The sequence below is a fragment of the Diabrotica virgifera genome, chromosome 9 (genome assembly GCF_917563875.1).
Source record: "Diabrotica virgifera virgifera chromosome 9, PGI_DIABVI_V3a".
Classification (NCBI taxonomy): Eukaryota; Metazoa; Arthropoda; class Insecta; order Coleoptera; family Chrysomelidae; genus Diabrotica; species Diabrotica virgifera.
The window spans coordinates 155,350,082-155,360,830 of NC_065451.1; the positions used below are offsets into that span (position 1 = coordinate 155,350,082).

Below are 10,749 nucleotides of genomic sequence, written 5' to 3' on the forward strand. Positions count from 1 at the left end.
CAAAAAACATAAACATAAAATCACTGACTTTGAAGCAATAGACGAAAATATAATAAGAGTAAACATAACGATAAAAGAAACACCTATTACAATACTTGGGATTTATGCAATCAGTGATGATGAACCTTACACAAACAAAGATGAGTTCTTTGCTAAAGTTAACGACGAAATTACGAAAATTGGAAATAGAAGAGAATTGATAGTTATGGGAGACCTGAACAGTAGAGTAGGTCGTAAAGTAGATAATAAGGTGGTAGGTCCCTACGGAGAAATAAACCAGAATGATAATGGTGAGAGGCTAATTGAAATATGTGAAAACCATCAATTAAAAATAACCAATGGATTTTTTAAACATAGAGATGTACACAAGTACACCTGGACCCAAACTACAAGAAATTTAAAATCAATTATAGACTATATCATCATAAAACAAAATACTAATATACAAGTACAGGACACAAGAGCATACAGAGGAATAACATGTGGTTCAGATCATTATGTCGTAAAATCAAAAGTAACCTGTCCATTTAGATATAAAATAACACATAATCAAACAAATTGTCAACCCCAACAAGAAGAAACTTTGGAAAAAAGAAGTTATAATTTGGATAGTTTGACCCAAGAGAGTACAAGAATACTATATCAACAAAGACTGGATGGCAAACTAATGAATATAACTGAAACATCAACAGTAGAGGAGGTATATAGAAACGTAGTCGTTAGCGTTAAAAAAGCTGCAGAAGAAGCACTCGGCTTTAACACTCAAAGACAAAGTGAAAAACTATGGTGGAACAAAGAAATAGAAGCACTCGTAGAAGAGAAAAAGCAAGCGTATATCAGATGGCTGAGCAGTAAACAACAAAAAGATAGAGATGAATACCTGGAACTCAAAAGAATAACAAGAAGAACAACAGTTAAAGCAAAAAGAGAAATGTGGGATAAGAAGTGCCAGGAAATTAATACCTACCTGGGAGGCAGAAAATGTACAGAAACATGGAAATTCCTCAATAAAATAAGAACTAACGAAAGGAAGAGCACAAATATTCAATTAATATCCACACAAAAATGGGAAAAGTACTATGGGGAACTACTGACAGAAAATAGGGACGAATACTTAACTCAATCACCAACAGAGGTTAACATTGAAGGAGAAGATATAACAATACAAGTGACAGAAATTAGAAAAGCTATAAAAGAACTGAAAAACGGTAGGTCTCCAGGACCAGGCGATATCCCAGCCGAACTAATAAAATGTGGATCACAAAAATTCTTTGAAACCGTCACTTGGTGCATAAATCAATTTATAAATGGTTCTCCCGTACCCGACGAGTGGAAAATTGCTTATATTTCATCGATCCATAAGAAAGGAGATAAGCTTAAATGTGAAAACTATAGAGGGATATCAGTGACTAGTACATTCAGCCGTTTGTATGGACGAATAATTAGAGACCGCATTGAGAAGGAGTACAAAGACCAAGAGGAAGAAGAACAATCCGGTTTTCGAACAGGAAGAAGCTGTACTGATAATATCTTCTGCCTCAAACAACTAATAGAAAAAAAATTAAGCACAAATCAAGAAACCCACCTCATGTTTATTGACTTGCAGAAGGCGTACGATACAGTTCCTGTAAACAAACTCTGGAACGTGTTACGACAGACGAATATTAGTGTCACCTTAATAAAAGCCTTAAGAAATTTGTATGAAGGGTCAACATCACAAATAAAAACTGGAAACAGATTATCGCAAAGCTTCCTGGTTAATAAAGGTCTACGTCAGGGGTGTTGTGTATCACCGACCTTATTTAAAATATATGTTGCAAAAGCATTGAAAGAGTGGAAACGAAAATGCAGAGGCATGGGCGTAGACCTTGGAGAGATTTGCTTATATACGTTGCAGTTTGCTGATGACCAGGTTGTTATAGCAAACGATAAAGATGATTTAGAGTACATGGCAAGGAAATTACAAGAAGAATATAGAAAGTGGGGACTAGAAATTAATACAGAAAAAACAAAATACCTGCCAATAGGTACCGAACTATCGAACATCACATTAGAAAATAATGAAATCATCATGCCCTGCGACCATTACACATATCTAGGAATCGTTTTTGACACAACCGGGAAAGATGATGAAGAAATAAAGAGAAGAATAACACAATCCAGAAAAACAATAGGTTTCTAAACAGCGTACTGTGGAATCATGAAATAGGAAAAAGAAGAAAACACAATATCTACGAATCTCTTATTAAAAGCAGTCTATTGTACGGAGCAGAAACTTGGCGGATAACCGAAAACAACAGAAGAAAGCTGGAGGCAGTAGAAATGGACGCTTTTAGAAGATCAGTAGGAGTGTCACGCAGAGAGAGAATACGTAATGATGAGATAAGACAGCGAATGGGGGTTGACGGCTCTCTAACAACAGACATAGAAAGAAAACAGCTGATATGGTACGGTCACGTCCAGAGGATGGATAACTCAAGACTCCCTAAAATAATTATGCAATGGGTACCACCAAACCGCAGAAAGAGAGGAAGACCCAAGAAATCTTGGAGAGAGGGAGTAACGAAGGCGATGAGCGCAAGAGATCTTAGAGAGGGCCAATGGGATGATAGAGTGTCATGGAAATTAGGCATCGGACAACGTCGCAAGACGTTTTAAAACCGATTGATATATATACTAATAATTTGTTCATTGTCTATATGAAACTATGCATCAGGATTATGCGGTTAAATTAATGAATATAAAGCGTTGCACTAATGTACAGTGTTCATTAAATTACGAACTCGTTTATTGAATCAATGTTTTCGTACATTAAATCAATGTTTTCGACTTTGATTAATAACTCGATATGGGCCATTCCACGAACATACGCCTGTTTTGGATCACTTCGACAACGAATATTTTACTGTGCAAAATAAGAAGAACGAAAGTAAATTGTTGTTTATTGGAATAATTATTAGCGCCATTTACTTTCGTACTTCTTATGTTGCACAGTAAAATATTCGTTGTCGAAGTAATCCAAAACAGGCGTATGTTCGTGGAATGGCCCATACATTGTTTTGATGTAACGCAATCATTGTTTTTATGTAATATACCTGAATCAATGATTAATACATTGTAACGACAATCTTGTACATAAACCGATACATTTCTTAAAACTCTATAAGTGTTTTTATTGGTGTAAAAAATCACGTGACAACAGTTGTAACTTCCTAGCAGACAGTTACCCTGGAGCTGCAGACTCTGAAGAGCGGTGTTTGGCACTAGTGATTTGGTTGATTTTTCTAAGGTATGTGTTTACATATATTTTTAACTATTTATAAATTATTTTGTTGGATTTCTATAAAAAAAAAGTTGTACTTCTATTTCCACTTTTGCAGATTGATATGGACTTTGGAGTGGCATTTGGAAATGGAAATGGACTTATTGATGGATGGGACAGCAATTTCGAAAGAATTATCTCCTTTCTTCAGTGTGAAAGTCATATCAAGGATAAAACAAATAAATTTTTATTTGAAAAGATTACCTGCCCATGAAGACATTACGGAATGTAAGTACCTATTTCATTATTCAATCCTACATATCTAGTATTAATTAATTTTTTTTTATTTACCTGATGCCTCGACAACTAATGGCCATTGGCATGGTAGGTACGGTGCATTTTTTCAGTCAGGTACCCAGTGTCATGTGTAGTGTGTGTGTGTTGAATAAGTGTCTTGTTACTTTGCAAAATCGACGTCATTGTCTTTGCAAAGAGACGCTAATTGTATCCGAACGTCTGCGGTCCCTCCGGTGAGTAATTAATTTTTGTTCTCTGTAAATTTTTTGAAAAGCTAATTCGACAAATGAATCGCTTATTTATGAAAGGCCTCTTGTCACAAAATGTAAATTTTGGGAAACAAGAAAAAACTGTTTAGTTCTATAAAAACGATTTTATACTTTTCTGATTTTTCGAAACATTTTAAGGACCTTAAAACTCAAAATAAATCATGTTAGTTACACTTTTTAAAATCAATACTGTATTTTTTTTATTATTGAAAATAGCCGACAAAAGGCCTTTCATAGACAAAAGTGTTGTTTTACGGGAAAATTTTGATTGGTGGATGAATTTACACCGTGTTTATTTATAATTAATATTACTTTATTAAAACAGTTCTAAGACAATTCGGTCTGGATCCCGCGTATGAAAAAAAAGTTGATTAATAGCAAGCTGAAAATTTGTTAATAGCTTAAGGGTGTCTAGTCGGATAAACTTTGATATATGGGAACACTGGAACAGGGGCAGTTTTAATTGTGGAACAGGTTAAAAATTTGGAACGGTCACACCACGAAAACGGCACATTTATTTTGTCCGACAGAACAATTAAACATTAAACTCTTCGAACAGAGATTAAACTCTCATGCAAAAATCAGACTGCTATTTATCACCAAATGGGCGTTTTAATAAGTGGAACATGTAGAATATGTCAAATGCCAGGAATTATGACAGGTGATAAATAGCAGTCTGATTTTTGCATGAGAGTTTAATTTCTGTTCGGAGAGTTTAAGTCTGTTCTGTCGGACAAAATAAATGTGCCGTTTTCGTGGTGTGACCGTTCCAAATTTTTAACCTGTTCCACAATTAAAACTGCCCCTGTTCCAGTGTTCCCATATATCAAAGTTTATCCGACTAGACACCCTTAAGCTATTAACAAATTTTCAGCTTGCTATTAATCAACTTTTTTTTTCATACGCGGGATCCAGACCTAAATACAATTAGCTAAAATTAAATGCCATTTTATACATTTTTGCTCATTTTTTGGTTGCAACTGTAGGCCATAGGGTAAGCTCATTGTAAAACCACTTGTGTTCTTGAGGGACGTACTGCAAAAGTTTCTTCAGGTCATTAATTTTTTCTTGATGAGTTTGGTACCTTTGATTCATGAATTTTCCTTCCTAATGACGAAGGGGAAGATGGCTCAGTAATAGACAGTGGATTAGATAATAATTTAAAGGTTTTGCTAAGAAATTCACCTATAAAATCAGGTGCAACAACCACTCCTTTTTTAAATCTTTCGCAAGTAAATTCATAGTAGGAAGAAATAGTAAACATTTTCTTTTTTTTTGTTTTTCTCAATTTTACTTTCTTCTGAAACAGTATGTTGCCAACAGTGCTTTTATTTATGAAAAGCCCCTTGTCATCGACATGAGGCTTTTCATAAGTAAACGATGTGCGAATATATGGGTTATCATTTTCTAAGTTAAAGTAAAATTTGAAAAAAAGTGACACGGGGCCTTTCATAAATAAGCGATTCAAATAGGTAAAATAAAATAGGAACCATTTGAAAATATTTCTAAATGGTATAATCTTAAGAAAGGTTAGTAAATTAAATCTTTAGATGATTAAACATAATTGAAAAATATTATTAACTCTTGCAGTCGGCAGTATCTACACTGAACCAAAAAAGTACGTAAATATAATGAAAAAAACATTGATTCAAAAACGGGGAGCATTAATTTTCGTCCAAAGATCAGTATCGTTGGTCCAATGTAAGTAGATACATTAACTAATGCTCAAAAACATTAACTTCTATGAATTAGTACGTTCATTCAATGTACTTTCTAGTTAAGAATTAATGTACCGATACATTGATTCAATGTACCGATCCATTGATTCAATGTACTTTCTAGTTAAGAATCAATGTATCGGTACATTGAATCAATGGATCGACAATTACTTATAATTTCCAACGAAATATTCCCGAATTGGTTTATGTAGTTGTAATGGTATGACACTAAATTTGATCTGGCACCGGGCAATCCGAGTTCATTTACCGGCCATATCAATATTCTAGTGTACATTCGATGGACACTAGATCATTTGGGAGATAATGCAATAAAGGTGACCATTTATAAAGCTTAACGTGCAATCGAGGAACATTGCATTCAACTTCATACATTTAATTTATAAATAACTTTGAAAAACTCCTGATACAAGAATAAAAAACCGCTAAACGCCGTAAAAATGAGTGGCGCATTCAATATTCCAGCTACAAAAGATCTGATATGAATATAACGTGGCGCGAAAATGTATTTTCATTTTGATGCAAAACAAAATTCTAGTTTTATTTTAAAAGATTTTCCATAATATTTGCTAAATTTGAAGTAAACGCGCCACAAAAGAGTTTCAAAATTCAAACTGTATCAAAGTTACTTTTTTGTGGCGCGTTTACTTCAAATTTAGCAAATATGGAAAATTATTTTAAAATAAAACTAGAATTTTGATTTCCATCAAAATGAAAATACATTTTCGCGCCACGTAATATTCATATCAGATCTTTTGTAGCTGGAATATTGTATGCGCCACTCATTTTTACGGCGTTTAGCGGTTTGTTATTCTTGTACATGTTAATCTATAGTGATCCTAAAAATTCCCAATGATGGTTGAGCTATCAAAATACCTACGTAGTTAACATTGTTGGCGCGATTAACAATTAAGCACAAATTAAAGCAATTAGGTGTAGGGACTGCTTAGGAAATAAAAAAAGTACCATAAAATATCATTTCATTACAATACTAAAATACAGGGTGTTCCATTAAAGAAAACTCAGAAAATACTCATTCCGAGTTTCGACCAAACCTGTATATCAAATGCAACATTTATATATACATACTAATAATTTTTAACAATAGTAGACTATATTAAAAATCATTTGAACATAAAGTTTTTGATGTCAAATAAATAAAATTCTACAGGGTGTGAAAATTGCTACGAAATTAATAATAAAACGTAAATCTTTTAAACTACCCTATATAACATTACAAAACCTCATACTTTTAGAAAGAAGACATGGAAGAGAATCCAGAAATGTAAAAATATACAGGGCGTCCCATTTTAAAAAACGAAGTTATAAGCAACTTCCGTTATAACTTGAAGTAAGAAATATATAAAAATATTTTAATTAAATAGATCACTCTTCAAAACCCCTTTATTCCAATTTTCATGATTCTGTTGTCTTTAGTTCTCGAGATATTTCTAATAGGAAATTATCTGCCTCACCCTGTATGTTAAGTGAAGCTGAAAATGTACCTATACTGTTACGTTGTTCTAAGATCTAAAGTAACGTTTAATAAATAGCAATATGCTAGTGGGTAGCTGCGAGACTTACAAGACTCTTGCTGCAAGACCAAGACCAAGAACAAGACCAGGTGTATTGGTGCAAGACCAAGACCAAGACTCTCTAAGTCTCGTCTTGGTCTTGCATTTGGGCAACACTAATTGCAATCTAGAGAGCAGAATGGAATATTTCTTACTTTGTATCCTCAGGTCAGAGAAGATGATAAAAAGCTTTTGAAATACTTTTGGATGTCGGTTTAGAATGATAATTCCATGTAGATTCATGTGATTTAATTTCGTTTATAAACAAATCATCATCCAAATCAGCTATATTTTGCATTTTTCTTGAAAACAAGCACAATAATTATAGTATACTGTATCGTGGTACAACGATGAAGGATATAATCGGAATGCCCGAGAGAAAAGACCCTATCGTCGCCTCAAAGCAACAGTAGGATATGTACATATCCTACTGTTGCACAAGTGCACCGTATATGCGTATATACCATACACATCGCATCGGTCCCATATGACTTAACTGGTTGATCGGTGCACTAGTGCAACAGTAGGATATGTACATATCCTGCTGTTGCTTTGAGGCGACGCTATATAAACAAGCTTTTTGTCATTTTTTAAAATAGTAGATTTATACAGGGTGTCCCGAAAAGATTGGTCATAAATTATACCACACATTCTGGGGTCAAAGATAGTTCGATTGAACCTAACTTACCTTAGTACAAATGTGCTCACAAAAAAGTTACAGGCCTTTGAAGTTACAAAATGGAAATCGATAATTTTTCATATGTCGAAAACTCGTAGAGATTTCTTATTGAAAATGGACACGTGGCATTCTTATGGCAGCAACATCTTAAAAAATAATTAAAGTGAACTTTTTGCAGCCCATAAAAATTTTATGGGGGTTTTGTTCCCTTAAACTCCCCAAACTTTTGTGTACATTCCACAGTACAACCTGCCATATCCGGACCTGTCATATCCGGACCTCCCCATATCCGGACGATTCTGAGCCGTCCGGATCTACCGAAATCTACCGAGAAAGGCAGTCCTGCTATTGGACAACGCACTAAGAGAAGAACTAAAAGATGGCGAAATAATGTATTATATAATCTATAAAACGTGTCTATCGACGAAAGTTATTGACGGCGTTGATTACTGGAATGTATGAAGGAGAAAACGTTTCAGAGACTGTAAAAGAAGTAGTGGTCTTGATATCCGGATTTTTTCATATCCGGATCGATCTGTCGCCACATTGATCCGGATATGGCAGGTTTGACTGTAAATTATTATTGTGGCACCATCAGTTAAACACAATGGTTTCAAAACTTTTTTGCTTCTTAGTACTTTTTCGATAAACCAGTGTTTAACGAGATATTTTGAATATTTGTCGAATCCACCACATATTTTTATACGGTTAAGTACGATTATAGAGACCTGTTAATAATCTGAAAATTTATTTATAATTTACATTTTTAGGTATATTTTGAAAAAGAAGCCACATCTCGATAAAAGGTGACTTATCAAAAAAAGACTAAGAGGCAAAATAGTTTTAAAAACACTGTGTTTAACTAATGGTACCACAATAATAGTTTAATTGGAACGCACACAAACATTTGGGGGGCTTAAAGGAACAAAATCCCTAACCCTATCAGATTTTTATGCAAAAAAACCCTATCAGATTTTTATGTAAATATATTAAAAAAGAAGACGCATCTCGATAAAAACTGGCTTATCTAAAAAATACTAGAAGGCAAAAAAGTTTTAAAAACGATGTGTTTAACTAATGGTACCACAATAATGAATTCATTGGAACGTACACAAAAGTTTGGGGGGGGGGGGGGGGGAGTTTAAGGAAACAAAACCCCCATAAAATTTTTATGGGGTGAACAAATTTCACTATAATTTTGTTTTAAGATGTTCCTGACATAATAATGATACACGTCCATTTTCGATAAAAAATCTCTAATAGTTTTCGATATATTGAAAAAAATCGATTTTCAATTTGTAACTTCAAAGGATTGTAACTTTTTTTGTAAGCACATTTGTACTAAGGTAAGTTAGGTTCAATCGAACTATTTTTGACCCCAGAGTGTGTGGTATAATTTATGGCCAATTTTTTCGGGACACCCTGTATAATAGAATCCTAAAATATTCTCATTTTTTGAAAGTGTTGTTATGGAGCCTTGGATCGCACTATCGCACTAAAAAATGTAACAAAATTCAGAAGTAGAGTTTTATTGCCCACCAATCGCAATGATTTTCACAAATTTTTTGTGAAACGGAATATAACGGAGTATAAAAGATATTGAGAAACAGTAGCGTACTGATAGATCAGCGGGCCCTGGTTCCAGTTGGGATGCGGGCCCCCGCTCAAAACATTCAATATAAATCATCATAAAATCATTATATCATATATCATAAATTATATCATAAAATAGGAATCTATATCATAAAAACTCAAGCTAATTTATAGTCCATTTACTCACGGTTTTTGCTGTAAATTTTAAAGAACTGTTCGGATTGAGATGAAATTTGACATACATATATAGCTAACATGTCAAATAAAAAAAGTGATACCTATTGTGGCGATGTGCGCTTCTGTACTAGGGGTGTTCCACCTAGGGATGGCGGTTTTTGACAAAACACCGGTTTTCGGTTATACCGGTTTTTTGCTTACGGTTTAACCTAGCGGTTATATCCGGCCAAAAAAACCGGTTTTCGGTTTTTTTAATCCAATAGGTTACAAAGTTACATTTACAATACATACACTTTAGTTTGCGATACTTAGTCCTGCCGCCAAGGGGGTACAACGGCCTCCTGTATTCAGATGGACTTACCCAAGTTTTTTTTTATGTATTTTGACCCGCAGAACACGAATTTTTTGGGTAACAGTTGATCCGGATGTCGATAAGATTGTTATAAACAAAGAAGTTGAGGAATTACATAACCGATTTCTCGCAAAACAAAACATTTTTTTGTATTTTTTTGGGCCATTCTAATCAAAAAATGTTCCAAAAATTTTTTCGTAGGATGCATAGTTTTCGAGATAAACGCGGTTGAACTTTTAAAAAATCGAAAAATTGCAATTTTTGAACCCGAGTAACTTTTGATTAAAAAAGAAAATAGCAATTCTGCTTTCCGCAGTTGAAAGTTTAAGTCAAATTATATCAGTTTTGAATATTTGCATTGCTAAAAATTTATTTTTTTATTGTTAAAAAAAGCTATAAACACCTAGTGCTTGAGTGATGTTTTCAATGATTTCTCATTTAAAATCGAACGAGTAGGTAGAGGAGGTACAAGTGCAAGCTAGGCTATTTCTACGTAGCATGCATTAGAACGCATGTAATAGGCACGGGAAACACTATGTGGTTACACATTTTTTGGTTAGAATGGCCCAAAAAATACAAAAATTTTTTTTAAAAAGTTTTATTTTGCGAAAAATCGATGTTATGTAATTCCTCAACTTCTTTGTTTATAACAATCTTATCGACATCCGGATCAACTGTTACCCAAAAAATTCGTGTTGTACGGGTCAAAATATATAAAAAAAACTTGGGTAAGTCCATCTGAATTAAGGAGGCCGTTGTACCCCCCTGGCGACAGGACTAACTCCATTCGACTCGATATCAATATGATCA

The 10,749-nt window shown here is 33.9% G+C and overlaps 1 long non-coding RNA gene across 1 annotated transcript; it reads left to right on the forward strand.

Moving 5' to 3' along the window:
- Positions 1 to 3,213: 3,213 nt before the first annotated feature.
- On the forward strand, positions 3,214 to 3,701 carry LOC126892278 (uncharacterized). The gene is made up of 3 exons (XR_007700759.1): positions 3,214 to 3,289; positions 3,381 to 3,550; positions 3,651 to 3,701. It is a non-coding gene; the product is annotated as an uncharacterized LOC126892278 (long non-coding RNA).
- Positions 3,702 to 10,749: the final 7,048 nt, after the last annotated feature.